The sequence below is a fragment of the Mytilus edulis genome, chromosome 6, assembly GCF_963676685.1.
Source record: "Mytilus edulis chromosome 6, xbMytEdul2.2, whole genome shotgun sequence".
Classification (NCBI taxonomy): domain Eukaryota; kingdom Metazoa; phylum Mollusca; class Bivalvia; order Mytilida; family Mytilidae; genus Mytilus; species Mytilus edulis.
The window spans coordinates 81,986,623-82,007,021 of NC_092349.1; the positions used below are offsets into that span (position 1 = coordinate 81,986,623).

Below are 20,399 nucleotides of genomic sequence, written 5' to 3' on the forward strand. Positions count from 1 at the left end.
GGTAGAGTATTTTGAGTGTTTTGGATGATTTATAATTGCATGAACAATATTTAATCTAAGGTGTGCCAACTGACAATCGGTAAAGAAAATATCCTCCTCTATCACAGACTGTTGCGTTGCTCATTGCAGGAAAAAATCCGGAGAAACGATATTTCTGATCTTTGATTAACAAGTTTTTAAGATGTTAATTGAACATTGTTTTACCTTTAAACTATGTGTTTAAAAGTGTTCAAAAGGTGTCAGGAGATTTTGTTTAGAGAATGTTCTGCTTGCAATTTCTGATACAATTGAAGAGACAGCTGCACCCAACTGTATCTATAATTGATTTATACTTATCTAGTTTTAAATAGATATCTTTTAAAAGAGTGACGAAAGATACCAGAGGGACATACAAACTCATAGATCGAAAACAAACTGACAACGCCATGGCCAAAAAAGAATAAGACAATAAGACAACGAAAAGTACAAACGACACAACATAGAACACTAAAGGATAAGCAATAGGAACATCACCAAAAACCGGGGGTGATCTCAGTGCTCCGGAAGGGTAAACAGATCCCACTCCACATGTGGCATCCGTCGTGTTTTTCATGACATTACAAACCCAGTTAATAGTCTAAACTAGTAGGTAACAAGTCTTATACATAACAACCCCGATAAAAAATAATTTGAATGGCAAAAACATAATAAAACACGAAACAATTGTTCTGTTGTATAGATAATAAAAATTTCAATATTTCAATAGTTTAGGAAAAAAATCACATTTTGTTTTGTTTTTAAGACATATAAAATGAAAAAAATAAACGTTGGATCAAACTCTTGTTTTTCAGTTTTGTTGTGAGACATCAAAACGAAACTGAAAATATTTTGTTTTAAAGATACCTAAAACGAAAGCTTTTTTGTGGTTTTTTGAAAATCAAATTAAAAAAAGAATGAAATGACTACGTTTTTCGATTTTCCTGAAATCAAAAGCTAAAATTGAAATCACTTGTTTTTTGACTGGAAAACACGATTGAACGATTGGACGCAAATATACACGGACCAAACACAAATGAAAGCTTAATAGCTTATCAGCATTGATAAAACGATAAGAACACAATTTAGAGTATAAAATGCTTTGTTGACCAGATTTCTATTATTTCTCTTTGACTTCTATATGCCAAAGATCGACACAAGAAAGGATGTTTTTTAAGATCTGAAAAGTGACCCTCTGCTGTTGTCTGTTCTATGGTCGAGTTGTTTTCTCTTTGACACTTTCTCCATTTCCAGTCTCAATTTTATTAATTTTAGAACTGGAACTTTTTCCAATTCAATTTCAATTTCACAAGAACTTTCTCCATTTTTACCTATAAATAACATAGAAAACATAAGAATAAGGACGGGTAATATGATCAACATTGAGATTACTAGCCATAAAAAAAGATTAATGAACAGATAGGCATGTAATTGTCTTTAAAACATGTTTGATATACCACTGAGACGGTTTATATTCGAACTATTATAATTTAAGTAAGCTTTTAATTTGAATGAAAATTGCTAAAAAGCATAATAGCTGGAGTATGAACAGTTACTTCAAGATTTTTCTACCACTTAATACATGGCCCTTCAGTTACAAGTGTAAAATTCTCTGTTTCAAGTACAAGTATGTGTTCTTAGGAACCTTCCACTTCAAATAAGGACATGAAGTATCTTCCTGATTAACAAGAAAAGACAACTATTTTTATAAATTAGGATGAGTTTCAATTCGAAATTTTTCTTCTGAGGGAGAAGATGACAACATCAGTATAAAACAATTAAATATAATACATAATTGAGAAACCCCATGGTTCCTGATAATCTTTCATATGACTGAAATTTCATTATTTGCTCAAACATTGATACATGAATTTAAACATCATGTTATGTTTTTAGAAAAACCGTCAATAATTTTACATTCAAACTTGAAAAAAGGCCAGGGAAAGTAAGACGAGAGGATCGACTATACTAAAAATTTTGGTCGGAGTCTATGCTTTATACGTCAAGACTCTTTGCAGTTGCCTCAACTACAAAGATGTGCATTGCTTGATGAAAATGCGACAAGTCGCTCTCTTGAAGGTATATACTAATATATATATAGAGTACTGATTTCGTTGTGTGCTTACATATTGCTACATGTATGCCCAGTCTTGATTCGATTTAACAATAGGATGAAATGTAAGGCATATGTTAATAAAAAGCAGCTTTGGCAAAAATAATTAACTCCGAGGCAAACAAAAAAAGGGGAAGTCCATCGGAACAGGTAAAAACGACTTCCATACTCATGACTCATTTCAATACGAGATATCCTTGCGTTAACTTCTAAAGATCATAATACGGCTATGAACATTCAGTTAATTTTCCATTGTTGATCATGTTTTAATCATCTGGATCATACTATCAACTGATTGTCGTTTGTTTAACGTTCAGTGGCGAATATATCATGCGTATTTTAGACGAGATCAAGTAATCAATCATTTTTAGCCAGGATAAGTAAAGAGGTTCGACATCACTTCTAATCTGTGAAATAGTTTGGAACAGTGTACATGGTATACGAAGTTCAAAGAACTTGTGAATAAACTGTTTTATTATAAAAAAAACACTAATCAACCCTCATCCTAAATACATGGAATTATTGAAAGGAGATTGTGTTAATATAATGTGTAACATGTAATTGAAGAGTTTGACATTGTAATCCAAAAATTTGACGTCACTAAGCAGTAAAATGTGTAATCAGAATATTTGGTATCAGTTTTTTAACTATCCTTGAGAAGGGTCAACATTATCTGAAAATTAAACATATCAAGAACACAAAAAATATACATTTTTATATAAGACATCGACGGAATATCAAAGATTTAATGTTTTGTTTTGTACACGAAAGACGTTTTACTGATAACTTTAAGATGAATCCTGTAAAAAACGAAGGGTTTTCTTATCCTTGGAATAGATTACCTTAGCCGTATTTGGCACAGTTTTTGGAATTTTAGGTCCTCAATGCTCTTAAACTTTGTACTTGTTTGGCTTATGACTTTGTTTTTATCTGAGCGTCACTGATGAGTCTAATGTAGACGAAACGTGCGTTTGGCGTTTTTCAAAATTATAATCCTGGTAACTATTTCATTTATTTTTCAATGACTGCAAGGTGAAAACAAAAATACTGAACACGGAGAAAAATTAAAAAAGGAAAGTACCTTATCAAATGTCAAAGTCAAAAGCTCAAACATATCAAACGAAAGGATAACAACTATCATATTCCTGACTTGGTACAGACATTTTCTTATGTAGAAAATGGTGGACAGGGGCGTAGCTAGAAAGAAACGATCTGCAAGCAACTACCGCCGAGCGAAGCGAGGCGAAAAATTTGTGGGACCCTTTTATGCAGAATTTTTTTTTTTTTCGGTTTTCGGTCATTGGACGGTTAAAAGAGGAGCTACATGTTGTGATGTACATAGGACTTATAAACAATTCATGAATGCAAAACTATTTAGAAATCTTGACTTCTGAATAGAGTAAAGCATGATTAATTGAATATGTAAGCAACACATTTTTGAGATACAGAATTTACTCAAAATTGTCCAAAATATGCTCTTCGGGAACGTCTCTATTACTTTGTCAATATTCACACTGAAATCCCGATGAATATAATGCAGTAATGCTAGCGATAATAACACACTGAAATCCCGATGAATATAATGCAGTAATGCTAGCGATAATAACCTAGCTGTAGTTGTTCATGGTTAATCATACATATGTTTTCAAAAGATGTAGTACACTGAACGATCTCTCCGCGGTAGCACTCGTGTTCGCCATCGAGCGACCTCCCGATTGAATTTGACAAATTATGTGCCAGGCCAGTTTCGTATGTCTCAAACAATGCAGATATTTGTTCGTTTGTTGTATAACCGACAACACGAGGAAGCAGATAATGCGCATAGAAGCGATTTCCTGATGATATCAGACGCGACTCCAGTTCCAATACTGTTTTAGCGTGTTTGCTGGGGGGATTGGCTCTGGTAGGCTGTCGAACACATCGCCTCGGCATACTTTCAACGATATCGAAGGGTACTGATAAATCTAATGTCAATTGGTACATCGCAGTCCAAACAGTTAAACCGTACTCTGTAAAATGTGCCCTGAAACTACTGGAGTATAACAAATTCAAATCTTGTAATAGATGCAAGTTACTGTTAGTCTTTTCATCTCCAATAAAACTTTAATTTTGAAACCAAATGCCGCTATTTAATGACATTACATCATTAAAAAAAGCGATTACATATATGTAAACATTTAATTTATAAATTTTTATTTTGCCATTTTTTTTTTTTTTTTGCATGCCGAATTGATGTGCACGCAACTGCGTGTTGGCGTATAGGGAGCTACGCGCCTGGTGGATAGTATCTGGTGTCATAGCTAGCTACAAATGTAAACCTCTCACTTGTTTGACAGTCGCATCAAATACCATTATATTGACAACCATGCGTTAACAAAACAAACAGACACAATAGGGAAAAATGTCAAAAATAGGGGTTCAACAGTCAACTTTGTGTTATAATCTTTATCACTATAAAAAAACCCAACAAATATGTAACAAAGAAGCACAAAAAAACATATATCAAATTAGAAATCTCATTCGTGTCTTTTCTATTATATGACGATTTTAGGTTAACATATTGCACGTTTGGCGTACATCAGTAGATATGCATGTAAACGTCACACAGGTAAAAAAAAAATTTGTCGTTCAAAGTATGAACAAAATAATGTTTTTTATAGTCGATAGTTATTTTAGGAATATCTTCTGCAGAATTTAAATTCCCTTGTTTTTCTTGCCGCTTGTCTATATGCCGTTATTGTGTATTTCTTCTAGAAAAGGTATCAAAAAAACACAAAAGATCATAAAGACAAAACATAAGCAGATATGAAAGACAAGAACAATAACACAATTGTGGGATGTATAAGTACAAATCCACGTCATATATATATCAAAGTAACACAAAAAGTTATATAGACAAAGCACATAAGCAAAAACGAAAGATAAGAATGCAAAAATATGATGGGATGCATAAGTACAAAGTCACGTTAAATGAATATCACCAAAAAAAGACTAAACAGAAAAGCAATATTAACTAGATTTGCCATTGCAAGCAATAGCGGAGGATGTCACCCCGTTCTTGACATTGTCACAGTAGCAGCAACCAGTTTGAGTGTATCAAAGTCACATGGCACGTCTAGTATACATGCCTTTGACCCCCCCCTTTTTCTCTTCTCGTAGACTAAGAGTGATGTCTATTTATAGTTGGGGAACTCTTTAAAATCTTAAATTAGACACACGCTTGAGGAAGAAAGGTGCTGTCACGTGATACTGAAGTATATTATCGTGGAGTTAGTACATTACTATTCTTTTTAGAGGGGACCTTGGACAGACAACATGTGTATATATTGACGGAGCGGCATACTAACTGTTCATTTTATTCTTCAATATCTCGCGTATCACACGATACAAGTATTTTATCTTGTACAATTTAATTACACGCTTATCGATTGATTTCAGTTAATATGTATATTTTTGCAGGTGTTCGATTAACGGATGTGTACTTTAATGCAAGTGCAGAAATGTCAATTATGTGTACTCTTCATGTTTCTCTCTCTCTCTCTCTCTCTCTCTCAGTGGCGATTTTCTCTTCAGAGCACGATTTTTGTATAGAATAGAAAGAAGCACGTTAAATTATATATTCGTTTTCTTCTAGCATATTCTAGAAGATGTTTTGCACATAGTCTTCATCACAGAATTTTGTCTCAAATTTTCGAGGTTTTTTTGTTTGTTTTTTGTTTTTGTTTTAAAGGCTGTTTCCATGGCAACGGCGGCCATTTTGAAAATTTCGAAGACAGATGACAATACAATAGCATTTAAACGGGAATGAGCTTAAAATTTGTACGAAAATGTTACTTTGACGTTTTTTACCATATGGGTCCAATGTGCACTTTTAGCGTTATCTCCATGGTAACAGCAGCTATCTTAAAAATTCCAACGGCAATGAATTCTACAGTTTATACTGCTGTTTTCTACTTACGGTTTTTTTTTGCCGTATCTGTAGCGGTTTATTTTCTATGAATTAATTAAGGATTTATTTTCGTTTTTTTCACGTTTGGACCGTTTCCATGACAACGGTAGCCATTTTAAAAGTTCTTAAGATGGATGTCACGCCTTCTAACGATGGGTTATTAGTTCTGAAAGTTTCATTAAATTTGGACCATTGTTCGGTTTTTTACATTTTTGCCGTTTCCATGGAAACGGCGGCCATCTTGAACCATTCCATGCTTACTGCAACTTTGCACATGGGGATTGTCATTATGGTGCAGTTTTATAAATATATGTCAAGGCATCTCCGAGAAATCGGCTGGACAAAAAGTGTGGAAGAAAAAATTCGTAGAATAACAATATATCCCCCCTTTTTCAAAGGGGTGACATAATAATACGCGAAAGTCGATTGTTCAACAGAGAATTAAAGGTATTTTCTTTCATAAACTCAACGTAAAAGATATGTGGATTGGTTGATTGATGGTTTGTGATCATGATTGATCAATCATTGATTGATTAATCGTTTGATTGATTGATTAATCGACTGATAGGCAGTTTGTAAAATGGTAAGGGGACGTTTTTTTTCGATATCTGCACTTGATTCATTACTTGTTTGATATCAAAACTTGATTGATTGATCACTTATCATGATTTGATCACTTGAATCATGATTTGATTGATTGATCAATACTTTGTATAGCATAAAGTGACACATTTTGCATTGGTTTATTCCTTGTCTATACGTTTTGTGCTGTTCAGTGACAAATATCTGTGAACAATTTTACACGTAAAATTGAGAAAAATACTCTATTTCCTGTTTTCTCATCAGAAAAAATGAATTGCGAATGAGTTATTCTAACACTAGATTTGCCATTGCAAGCAATAGCGGAGGATGTCACCCCGTTCTTGACATTGTCACAGTAGCAGCAACCAGTTTGAGTGTATCAAAGTCACATGGCACGTCTAGTATACATGCCTTTGACCCCCCCCCCCCCTTTTCTCTTCTCGTAGACTAAGAGTGATGTCTATTTATAGTTGGGGAACTCTTTAAAATCTTAAATTAGACACACGCTTGAGGAAGAAAGGTGCTGTCACGTGATACTGAAGTATATTATCGTGGAGTTAGTACATTACTATTCTTTTTAGAGGGGACCTTGGACAGACAACATGTGTATATATTGACGGAGCGGCATACTAACTGTTCATTTTATTCTTCAATATCTCGCGTATCACACGATACAAGTATTTTATCTTGTACAATTTAATTACACGCTTATCGATTGATTTCAGTTAATGTGTATATTTTTGCAGGTGTTCGATTAACGGATGTGTACTTTAATGCAAGTGCAGAAATGTCAATTATGTGTACTCTTCATGTTTCTCTCTCTCTCTCTCTCTCTCTCTCTCAGTGGCGATTTTCTCTTCAGAGCACGATTTTTGTATAGAATAGAAAGAAGCACGTTAAATTATATATTCGTGTTCTTCTAGCATATTCTAGAAGATGTATTGCACATAGTCTTCATCACAGAATTTTGTCTCAAATTTTCGATTTTTTTTTTTTTTTTTTTTTTTTTTTTTAAAGGCTGTTTCCATGCAACGGCGGCCATTTTGAAAATTTCGAAGACAGATGACAATACAATAGCATTTAAACGGGAATGAGCTTAAAATTTGTACGAAAATGTTACTTTGACGTTTTTTACCATATGGGTCCAATGTGCACTTTTAGCGTTATCTCCATGGTAACAGCAGCTATCTTAAAAATTCCAACGGCAATGAATTCTACAGTTTATACTGCTGTTTTCTACTTACGGTTTTTTTTTTGCCGTATCTGTAGCGGTTTATTTTCTATGAATTAATTAAGGATTTATTTTCGTTTTTTTTCACGTTTGGACCGTTTCCATGACAACGGTAGCCATTTTAAAAGTTCTTAAGATGGATGTCACGCCTTCTAACGATGAGTTATTAGTTCTGAAAGTTTCATTAAATTTGGACCATTGTTCGGTTTTTTACATTTTTGCCGTTTCCATGGAAACGGCGGCCATCTTGAACCATTCCATGCTTACTGCAACTTTGCACATGGGGATTGTCATTATGGTGCAGTTTTATAAATATATGTCAAGGCATCTCCGAGAAATCGGCTGGACAAAAAGTGTGGAAGAAAAAATTTGTAGAATAACAATATATCCCCCCTTTTTCAAAGGGGTGACATAATAAAGACAAATAAAACTAGATTTGTAATTGCTAGCAATAACGGATGGCACCCTCGTCCCCCATTGCCAGGCGAGCGGCAGCCATTTTGAAATTTCCAAAGTCAAAGAGCGCATCTACAGATGTCTATCAACATTTTTGTAAAATTTCATCAATTTTGGAGCATTTTGAATTTTTTGAATTTTGTGTTGTTTCCATGGAAACGGCGGCCATTTTGGAAAATTCCAAAGTTGAATTCCAACTCTTGATGTGCCACTTAACATGTCTGTCAATTTTCAGAAAGTTTGGAGCATTTTGAAATTTTTGGACATTTCTGCTGTTTCCATGGTAACGGTGACCATTTCCAAAATTCCAAAGACACCTACCACATTGGCACATGATAAGGAACATACCATTAAAGTTTCAATGGTTGCATATACCATATTAAGAGTTTAAATACTACTTTAAAATTTTCCCCATAGGGTTTAATGCTAAACATATTTAGTTTCCATGGCAATATAGTAGTTCCAAAGATTCCCAAAATCATCTCAAACCTGAATATGGTGGACACCAACAATATGTAAAAGTTTGATGATTTTCAATTCAGGAATATTCAAATTATTCACCAAAAACCAAAAAAATATTTTTTACATTTGTTCTGTTTCCATGGTAACGGCGGCCATCTTGCACATGCGGAAGTCTGCTGCACAACTTCACATGGTGTTCCACATTGTGGTATAATTCCATCAACATTGGTCCATTCAATTCCGAGAAATAGCGTGGACAAAATGTGTGGAAGAATAAAAATAACTAGAATTGCTATTGCAAGCAATAGCGGATGTCACCCTTCCCCCCATTGCCACTAAGCGGCAGCCATTTCAAAAACTTTTAACAGTGAATGCACATATTTGCATGGCTATACATTTTTCTGTAAATTTTCAGTACATTCAGATCATTTTTAAAAACATGACATTTTTGCTGTTTCCATGGCAACGGCAGCCATTTTGAAAGTTTCAAAGTCAAAAGTCTCATCTATACATGTCAGTTTACAATAATATTAAGTTTCATTAAGTTTGGAGCATTTAGAAAATATTTGACACTTTTCCAGTTTCCATGGCAACGGTGGCCATTTTGGAAATTCCAACTTCAAAAGTCTCATCCAGACTTGCCAGTCGACAATCCTTTTAAGTTTCATCAATTTTGGAGCATTTTGAAATTTTTGAAATTTTTGACATTTGTGATGGTTCCTATGACAACAGAGACCAGTGCCAAAATTTAATGGCATATACCACATTGGTACATGGGAGGGACCATACCATCAAAGTTTCGATCAATTTGACCTACCATTTTAAGAAAGTAAATGCCACTTTTAGGTGTTTTGGACCATTTTGACCTGTTTTGCATTGTTTCCATGGTAACGGCAGACACTTTCGAAATTCCAACGCCAAATTCCACATCTACCAATGTTGCTCATCGTTACTGTGAAGTTTTTTAAAATTTGGAGCATTTCCATATTTTTGAAATTTTTGGTGTAGTATCCATGGAAACATAGCAGTTCCAATGATTGCCAAAATTATCCCAAAACCAGTATATAGTCGGCACCTACATTGTATTAAAATATATTGATTCTGAGTTTAAGCATATCCAAATAATTCATTAAAACCAAAAACTGGATTTTTTCACAATTGTTCTGTTTCCATGGTAACGGCAGCCATTTTTTAGTTCCAAAGTTGCACTGCAACTCGTAAGTCAGGGTTCCTTGTTATAGTGCACTATCATTTAGATTGGTTCCTTTGGCTCTTAGAAAACTGCTGGACAAAATTAGGTGGAAGAAAAATAATAATAATAGGGAAAAAGAAACAGAGGAAAAGCAATATGTCACCCGACATTGTCGATCGGGTGACATAATAAGAACTAGATTTGTAATTGCTAGCAATAACGGATGGCACCCTCGTCCTCCCATTGCCAGGCGATCGGCAGCCATTTTAAAATTCAAAAGTCAAAGAGGGCATCTACACATGCAAGTTATCATTTTTGTTAAATTTCATTAAGTTTGGAGCATTTTGAAATTTGGGACAATTTTGCTGTTTCCATGGTTACAGCGGCAATTTTGGAAATTCCAACTTCAAAATGAAACTCTGCACATGTCAGTTACTTTTCCTGTAAAGTTTCATGCAGTTTGCAGCACTTTATTTTTTTTGGAAATTTTGAACATTTGTGCTGCAACCATGGTTACAGTAGATAATTGCAAAATTCTAAAAGCAGACATCTCATTGCCACATGTCATGTTATATATCAATACAGTTTCATTTACTTTGGTGCAATACTCTCTGAGAAAATGCTGATTTTATGCATTTTTCCATAGGGTCAATGTTAAACTGGTCCCCAGTTTCCATGACAACGGCGGCCATTTTGGAGTTTCCAAATATCGTCTTGGCATCTTGGCATACTGGGTAACATTTTCATTAGGTTTCATCCAGTTAGGTCATATAACGACAGAGTTAGATTTTTTGATATTTTAGCTGTTTCCATGGTAACGGTAACCATTTTGAAAATTCCAAGATCAAAATGCAGCTCAGGCCATGCCTATTACTATTTCAGTGAAGTTTCGTCCAGTTTGGAACACTTTGAATATTTTCGGATTTTTGCTGTTTCCATGGAAACGGCAGCCATTTTGACCATTCCAAAGTCAGGTGCACAACTTCACATGCTGGTGCACATTGTGGTATAGTTCCATCAACATTGGTCAACTCAATTCCAAGAAACTGCGTGGACAAAATGTGTGGAAGAAGAATAAGGAAAACAAGTAATCCTGTGTTAGGATGCTAACACAAAAGTCACCAAAACGGACCCCAAATCGTTTGTTCTGCGGTATCAATGATGCCAAATTACCTATGTGTAAAGTTTCATTAAATCGAATGGATTTTGATATTTTAACATTTTTGCCGTTTCCATGGTTACGGCGGCCATTTTGGAAATTTTGAGGTCAAAAGTAATGTCCACATATGGTAGGCTACATTTGTTTTAAGTTTCATCAATTTTGAAGCATTTTGAAATTTTGGACATTTTTGCTGTTTCCATGGCAACGGCGGCCATTTCGAAAATTCCAAACTCAAAAATTTAGTCTACATACATTAGGCAACATTTGCTATAAGTTTCAATAATTTTGAAGCATTTTGAAGTTTTTCATATTTTTGCTGTTTCCATGGTAACGGGGGCCATTTTGAATATTCCAAAGTCCAACCCCCACTGTAATGTGTTCCCTCCATAATTATATACAATCATGTACCATTTAATGTCTCTAGAACTAATTTGACATTGATGTTCTGGAATGTTCCATAAAAATTCACCCCCCTAAAATTATGCCAAGGAGACCCCCTACTGAAATAAAATTAGTTCCAAGTTGAAGCTGACATGTGTCTCTAAATATTCATAAAAGAAAATATAATACCATCTACTCTATTTACAGCAGAAAATTGATGAAATGCAAAAAAAAATTGACCCCACCCATCTTTGAGCCCCCCTAATTATGCCAAGATGACACCCTGGTATCATGGACATTGGGTTCTGCAACCCCCATGATGCAGACCTATACCCAGAATAAATATAAATTTTCCATCCTGTACTGCTTCCCAAAAAATGGTAGGACAGTTTAAGGGGTCAGAAAGAGAAGAATAAGAATAATAATAACTAGAATTGCCATTGCAAGCAATAGCGGATGTCACCCTGGTCCACCAATTGCCACTAAACAGCAGCCATGGTAAAGGTAGCCATTTTGGAAATTCCAAAGTTGAATGCCGCATGTAGATTTACAAGTCAACATTTCTGTAACGTTTCATACATTTTTGAAGAATTTTCAAAATTTTGCTTTTTTTGAACAGTTTCCATGGCAACATTTGAAAATTCCAGTCTGATACATATTGTGCTCCCCATAATATTATACCATCATATAACGTTTAAGGGCTGTAGAATTAATTTAACCCTAATGTTCTGGAATGTTCCATGAAATTTTTCATATTTTTGCTGTTTCCATGGCAATGGCAGCCATGTTTTTAATTCCAAAGTCAGGTGCACAACTAGACATGGTGATCAACATTATGTTATAGTTCCATCAACATTGGTCCATTCAGTTCCGAGAACTAAGCTGGACAAAAAGTGTGGAATAAGAATAATAAAAAAGAATCGAACAATAACAATATGTCACCCGACCTCCGTCAGGGTGACATAATAAGAAACGATACAAAAACAATAAGTCGCCAAAAACTCCGTTTTGGTGACTTAACTAGATTTGCGATTGCAAGCAATAGCGGATGGCACCCTTCCCCTATTGCCAGGTGAGCGGCAGTCATTTTGAAAATTCCAAGGTCAAAGACCGCAACTACAGATGTCTATTCACATAGTCGTAAAGTTTCATCAATTTTGGAGCATTTTGAAATTTTTGAAATTTTTGAAATTTCCATGGTAACGAGAAGCACTACCTAAATTCCTAAGACAGATTAGGCATTGTCATATGCCATGGTACATATCCATAAAGTTTCAGTAGGTTTCATTCAAAATTCATAAAAGTAAATACAGCTTTTATGTGTTTTCCCATAGGGCCAATGTTAAACATTTCTCCTGTTTCCATGGCAATGGCAGCCATTTTGGAATTTCTAAGTATTGTTGGTACCTCGGGGCCCCACCACCAACATTTGCACAAAGTTTCATTAGGTTGGCTCTTATAACGAAAGAGTTAGAATTTTGATTTTCTTTTACATTTTTTTAGTTTCCATGGTAACCGCGGCCATCTTGCACATTCCAAAGTCAGGTGCACAACTTCACATGGTGGACAACATTATAGCATAGTTCCATCAAGATTGGTCCATCCAATTCCTAGAACTGCCATGGACAAAAAGTGTGGAAGAATAAAAATAATAAAAAAAAACTAGAATTGCCATTGCAAGCAATAGCGGATGTCACCCTTCCCTCTATTGCCACTAAGTTGCAGCCATTTCAGAATCGTTTAACAGTGAATGCACATATATGCATGGCAATACATCTTTCTGTAAATTTTTAGTACATTCACAGCATTTTAAAAATTTTACATTTCTGCCGTTTCCATGGCAACGGCAGCCATTTTGAAAATTTCAAAGTCAAAAGCCTCATCATTACTTGTGAGTTAACAATAATATCAAGTTTTATTAAGTTCAAATCATTTTGAGAATTTTTGACTTTTTTGCAGTTTCCATGGCAACGGTGGCCATTTTGGAAATTCCAAAGTCAAAAGTCTCATCCAGACTTGCCGGTCAACAATCATATTAAGTTTGATCAATTTAGGAGCATTTTGAAATTTTTGAAATATTTGGTCCTGTATCCATGGTAACAGAAGAGTTCAAATGATTGTCAAAATCATTCAAAAGCTGTATATAGTGGACAACTATATTGTGTAAAAATTTGATGATTTCAAGTTCTAGCATACCAAAATTATTTACCAAACCCTGAGGTTTTTAGAGCATTTTGACACTTATGCACTGTTTCCATGGTAACGGCAGACATTTTGGAAATTCCAACGCCAAATTACGCATCTACCAAAGTTGCTCATCGTTACTATGAAGTTTCAAAAAATTTGGAGCATTTTGAAATTTTTGAAATTTTTGGGGTAGTTTCCATGGCAACATAGTGGTTCCAATGATTGCCAATATCATCCAAAACCAATATATGGCTGGCACCTACATTGTGATAAAATATGATGATTCTGAGTTTAAGCATCTCTAAATTATTCACAAAACCAAAAACTGGAATTTTTCACAATTGTTCTGTTTCCATGGAAACGGCAGCCATTTTTTATGGTCTTAGACCCTACTGCAACCCGAAATTTTGTGTTCCTCCTTATAGTGAATTATCATTAAGATTGGTTCCATTTTACTCCAAAAAAGCTGTCGGACAAAAAAAGGTGGAAGAATAATAATAATAACAAAGAAACATAAGAAAAGCAATATGTCACCCGACATTGTCGATCGGGTGACATAATAATAAGAAAAAAAAAGAAACGAACAATAACAATATGTCACCCCAACTCCGTTGAGGGTGCCATAACTAGATTTGTAATTGCTAGCAATAACGGATGGCACCCTTCCCCTATTGCCAGGTGAGCGGCGGCCATTTAGAAAATTCCAAACTCAAAAGTCAAGTCTACATAAGCTAGGCAACATTTGTTATAAGTTTCCTTAAATTTGATGCATTTTGAAGTTTTTCATATTTTTGCTGTTTCCATGGTAACGGCGGCCATTTTGAATATTCCAAAGTCAAACCCCTGCTGCATTTTTTGCCCTCCATAATCATATACCATTTAATGTCTCTAGACTAAATTTAACATTGATGTTCTGGAATGTTCTGTGAAAATTCAAAGTTTTGACCTTTTTGCATTGTTTCCAAGGTAACAACAGATATTTTGGAAATTCCAACGCCAAATTCCAAATCTTCCAATGTTGCTCATCGTTACTGTGAAGTTTCCTGAAGTTTGGAGCATTTTGAGAATTTCGAAAATTTTGGTGTAGTTTCCATGGCAACATAGTAGTTCCAATGATCACCAAAATCATCCAACACCTGTATATAGTGGGCACCTACATTGTATTAAAATATAATGATTCTGAGATAAAGCATATCCAAACAGTTCACCAAAACAAAAAACTGGATTTTTTCACATTTGTTCTGTTTCCATGGTAACGGTAGCCATCTTGAACCATTCCATGCTTCCTGCAACTCTGCACCTGGGGGTCCTTACTATAGTAGAGTTCCATCAACATTGGTCCATTGGATTTCGAGAAATCACCTGGACAAAATTTGTTGCAAGAAAAATAATAATAATAAGAAAAACTAGATTTGCCATTGCAAGCAATAGCGGATGGCACCCTTTCCCCATTGCCAGGCCAGCGGCAGCCATTTAGAAAATGTTTGCTGTTTCCATGGCAACGGCGGCCATTTTGAAAATTTGAACCTCAAAAGTTAAGTCTACATAAGCTAGGCAACATTTGTTATAAGTTTCATTAAATTTAAAGCTTTTTAAAGTTTTTCATAATTTTGCTGTTCCCATGGTAACGGCGGCCATTTTGAATATTCCAAAGTCAAACCCCCGCTGCAATTTTTGCCCTCCATAATCATATACCATTTAATGTCTCTAGAATAAATTTAACATTGATGTTCTGGAATGTTCTGTGAAAATTCAAAGTTTTGACCTTTTTGCATTGTTTCCATGGTAACAACAGATATTTTTGAAATTCCAACGCCAAATTCCACATCTTCCAATGTTGCTCATCGTTACTGTGAAGTTTCATGAAGTTTGGAGCATTTTGATATTTTTGAAATTTTTGGTGTAGTTTCCATGGCAACAATAGTAGTTCCAATGAGTGCCAAAATCATCCAACACCTGTATATGGCCGGCACCTACATTGTATCAAAATATAATGTTTCTGAGTTTAAGCATATCAAAACAGTTCACCAAAACAAAAAACAGGATTTTTTCACATTTGTTCCGTTTCCATGGTAAAGGCAGCCATCTTGAACCATTCCATGGTGCTTGCAACTCTTCACCTAAGGGTCCTTTATATAATAGAGTTCCATCAACTTTGGTCCATTGGATTTCCAGAAATCTCCTGGACAAAATTAGGTGGAAGAAAAATAATAAAAATAAGAAAAAAAAGAAACGTACAATAACAATACGTCACCCCAACTCCGTTGAGGGTGCCATAAAAAGAAACGTAGAATAACAATACGTCACCCCAACTCCGTTGAGGGTGCCATAATAAGAAAAAAAAGAAACGTAGAATAACAATACGTCACCCCAACTCCGTTGAGGGTGCCATAATAATAATAAGATTTGCCATTGCAAGCAATAGCGGATGGCACCCTTTCCCCATTGCCAGGCCAGCAGCAGCCATTTAGAAATTTTTTGCTGTTTCCATGGCAACGGCGGCCATTTTGAAAATTCGAAACTCAAAACTTAAGTCTACATAAGCTAGGCAACATTTGTTATAAGTTTCATTAAATTTAAAGCATTTTAAAGTTTTTCATAATTTTGCTGTTCCCATGGTAACGGCGGCCATTTTGAATATTCCAAAGTCAAACCCCCGCTGCAATTTTTGCCCTCCATAATCATATACCATTTAATGTCTCTAGAATAAATTTAACATTGATGTTCTGGAATGTTCTGTGAAAATTCAAAGTTTTGACCTTTTTGCATTGTTTCCATGGTAACAACAGATATTTTGGAAATTCCAACGCAAAATTCCACATCTTTCAATGTTGCTCATCGTTACTGTGAAGTTTCCTGAAGTTTGGAGTATTTTGATATTTTTGAAATTTTTGGTGTAGTTTCCATGGCAACATAGTAGTTCCAATGAGTGTCAAAATCATCCAACACCTGTATATAGTGGGCACCTACATTGTATTAAAATATAATGATTCTGAGTTAAAGCATATTCAAACAGTTCACCAAAACCAAAAACTACATTTTTTCACATTTGTTCTGTTTCCATGGAAACGGTAGCCATCTTGAACCATTCCATGCTTCCTGCAACTCTGCACGTGGGGGTCCTTATTATAGTAGAGTTCCATCGACATTGGTCCATTGGATTTCAAGAAATCTTCTGGACAAAATTTGTTGCAAGAAAAAAAATAAGAAAAAAAAGAAACGTAGAATAACAATATGTCACCCCAACTCCGTTGAGGGTGCCATAACTAGAATTGCCATTGCAAGCAATAGCGGATGTCACCCTGGTTCCCCAATTGCCACTAAACGGCATTTATTTCGAAATGTTCCATCAGTAAGTGCAGATATATCCATAACAAAAGATCTTTCTGTCAGTTTTCATAGCTTTATGTACGTTTTTCTGTTTTCAACAATTGTGCCGTTTCCATGGCAACGGCGGCCATTTTGGAAATTAAAAACGCAAAAGTCAAGTCTACAATAACTAGGCAACATTTGTTTTAAGTTTCATTAAATTTGAAGCATTTTGGAGTTTTTGATATTTTTGCTGTTTCCATGGTAACGGCCGCCATTTTAAAAATTCCAAAGTCAAACTACTGCTGCATATTGTTCTTCCCCTAAGAATATACTATTATATAACATTTAATGTCTATTGAACTATTTTAACACTTATGTTCTGGAATGTTCCATGAAAAATTCACCCCCCTCAAATTATGTCTAGAGACCCCCAGTTGGAAAAAAAATGTACCATGTTGAAGTGTGCATGACTCTCTTAATATCATAGAAGTTTCATATAAATTGGAACACATTTCTATTTTTCACATTTTTGCTGTTTCCATGGCAATGGCAGCCATTTTTTTAATTCCAAGGTAAGGTGCAAAACTGCACATGGTGATTAACATTATGTTATAGTTCCATCAACATTGGTCCATTCAATTCCGAGAACTAAGCCGGACAAAAAGTGTGGAATAAAAATAATAAGAAAAAAAGAATCGTACAATAACAATATGTCACCCGACCTCCGTCAGGGTGACATAACTAGAATTGCCATTGCAAGCAATAGCGGATGTCACCCTTCCCCTATTGCCACTAACCGGCAGCCATTTCAAAATGGTTTAACAGTGAATGCACATATATTCATGGCAATACATCTTTCTGTAAATTTTTAGTACATTCAGAGCATTTAAAAAAAAATCACATTTCTGCTGTTTCCATGGCAACGGCAGCCATTTTGAAAATTTCAAAGTCAAAAGTGTCATCTTTACTTGCCAGTTAACAATAATATCAAGTTTCATTAAGTTCAAAGCATTTTTAGAAATTTTGACTTTTTTGCAGTTTCCATGGCAACGGTGGCCATTTTGGAAATACCAAAGTCAAAAGTCTCATCCAGACTTGCCAGTCAACTATCATAATAAGTTTCATCAATTTTGGAGCATTTTGAAATTTTTGAGATATTTGATCCTGTATCCATGGTAACAGAGTAGTTCCAATGATTGTCAAAATCAATCAAAACCTGTATATAGTGGATAACTATATTGTGTAAAAATTTGTTCATTTCAAGTTCAAGCATACCAAAATTATTCACCAAACCCTGAAGTTTTTAGAGCATTTTGACACTTTTGCTCTGTTTCCATGGTAACGGCAGACATTTTGGAAATTCCAACGCCAAATTCCACATCTACCAAAGTTGCTCATCGTTATGGTAAAGTTTCAAAAAATTTGGAGCATTTTCATATTTTTGAAATATTTGGTGTAGTTTCCATGGCAACATGGTAGTTCCAATGATTGCCAAAATCATCCAAAACCAGTATATGGGTGGCACCTACATTGTATTAAAATATGATGATTCTGAGTTTAAGCATCTCCAAATTATTCCAAAAAAACAAAAAGTGGAATTTTTCACAATTGTTCCGTTTCCATGGAAACGGCAGCCATTTTTTATGGTCTTAGACCCTACTGCAACCCGCAATTTTGTGTTCCCTATTATACTTAACTATCATTAAGATTGGTTCCATTGGCTCCGAGAAAAGTGGCGGACAAAATAGTTGGAAGAATAATAATAACTAGAATTGCCATTGCAAGCAATAGCGGATGTCACCCTTCCCCCCCATTGCCACTAAGCGGCAGCCATTTCAAAAACTTTTAACAGTGAATGCACATATTTGCATGGCAATACATCTTTCTGTAAATTTTCAGTACATTCAGAGCATTTTAGAAAATTTCACATTTTTGCTGTTTCCATGGCAACGGTGGCCATTTTGAAAGTTTCAAAGTCAAAAGTCTCATCCAGACTTGGCAGTCAACAATAATATTAAGTTTCATCAATTTTGGAGCATTTTGAATTTTTTGAAATATTTGATCCTGTATCCATGGTAACAGAGTAGTTCCAATGATTGTCATAATCATTCAAAATCTGTATATAGTAGACAACTATATTGTATAAAAATTTGATGATTTTAAGTTCAAGCATACCAAAGTTATTCACCAAACCCGGAAGTTTTTTGAGCATTTTGACCTTTTTGCATTGTTTCCATGGAAACGGCAGACATTTTGGAAATTCCAACGCCAAATTCCACATCTACCAAAGTTGCTCATCGTTATGCTAGAATTTCAAAACATTTGGAGCATTTTTATTTTTTTGAAATTTTTGGTGTAGTATCCATGGCAACATAGCAGTTCCAATGATTGCCAAAATCATCCCAAAGCAGTATATAGTGGGCACCTACATTGTATTAAAATCTAAAGATTTTACAGTTAAGCATTCTCAAACAATTCACCTAATTCCAAAATTATATTTTTTCACCATTTTTCTGTTTCCATGGTGATGGCAGCCATTTTTTAAATGCCAATATTAAAAAGCAACAGGAAAGTCAGGGTTCCTTGTTATAGTGCACCATCATTCAGATTGGTTCCTTTGGCTCTGAGAAAGCGAGCGGACAAAATTAGGTGGAAGAAAAATAATAATAATAATAGAGAAAAAGAAACAGAGGAAAAGCAATATGTCACCCGACATTGTCGATCGGGTGACATAACTAGAATTGCCATTGCAAGCAATAGCGGATGTCACCCTTCCCCCAATTGCCACTAAGCGGCAGCCATTTCAAAATTGTTGAACAGTGAATGCACATATATGCATGGCAATACATCTTTCTGTAAATTTTCAGTACATTCAGAGCATTTAAAAAAAAATCACATTTCTGCTGTCTCCATGGCAACGGCAGCCATTTTGAAAATTTCAAAGTCAAAAGTTTCATCTTATCTTGCCAGTTAACAATAATATCAAGTTTCATTAAGTTCAAAGCATTTAGAGAATTTTGACTTTTTTGCTGTTTCCATGGCAACGGTGGCCATTTTGAAAATTCCAACTTCAAAAGTCTCATCCAGACTTACCATTCAACAATCATATTAAGTTTCATCAATTTTGGAGCATTTTGAAATTTTTGAAATATTTGATCCTGTATCCATGGTAACATAGAAGTTCCAATGATTGTCAAAATCATTCAAAACCTGTATATAGTGGACAACTATATTGCATAAACATTTGATGATTTTAAGTTCAAGCATACAAAAGTTATTCACCAAACACTGAAGTTTTTGGAGCATTTTGACCTTTTTGCACTGTTTCCATGGAAACGGCAGACATTTTGGAAATTC

At 34.9% G+C, this 20,399-nt stretch overlaps 1 protein-coding gene across 3 annotated transcripts in view; it reads right to left on the reverse strand.

Annotated features, from left to right (window-relative positions):
• Nucleotides 1-20,399, reverse strand: part of LOC139528645 (neurogenic locus Notch protein-like) — a 156,500-nt gene that overhangs the window by 77,394 nt on the left and 58,707 nt on the right. The window lies entirely within an intron of this gene.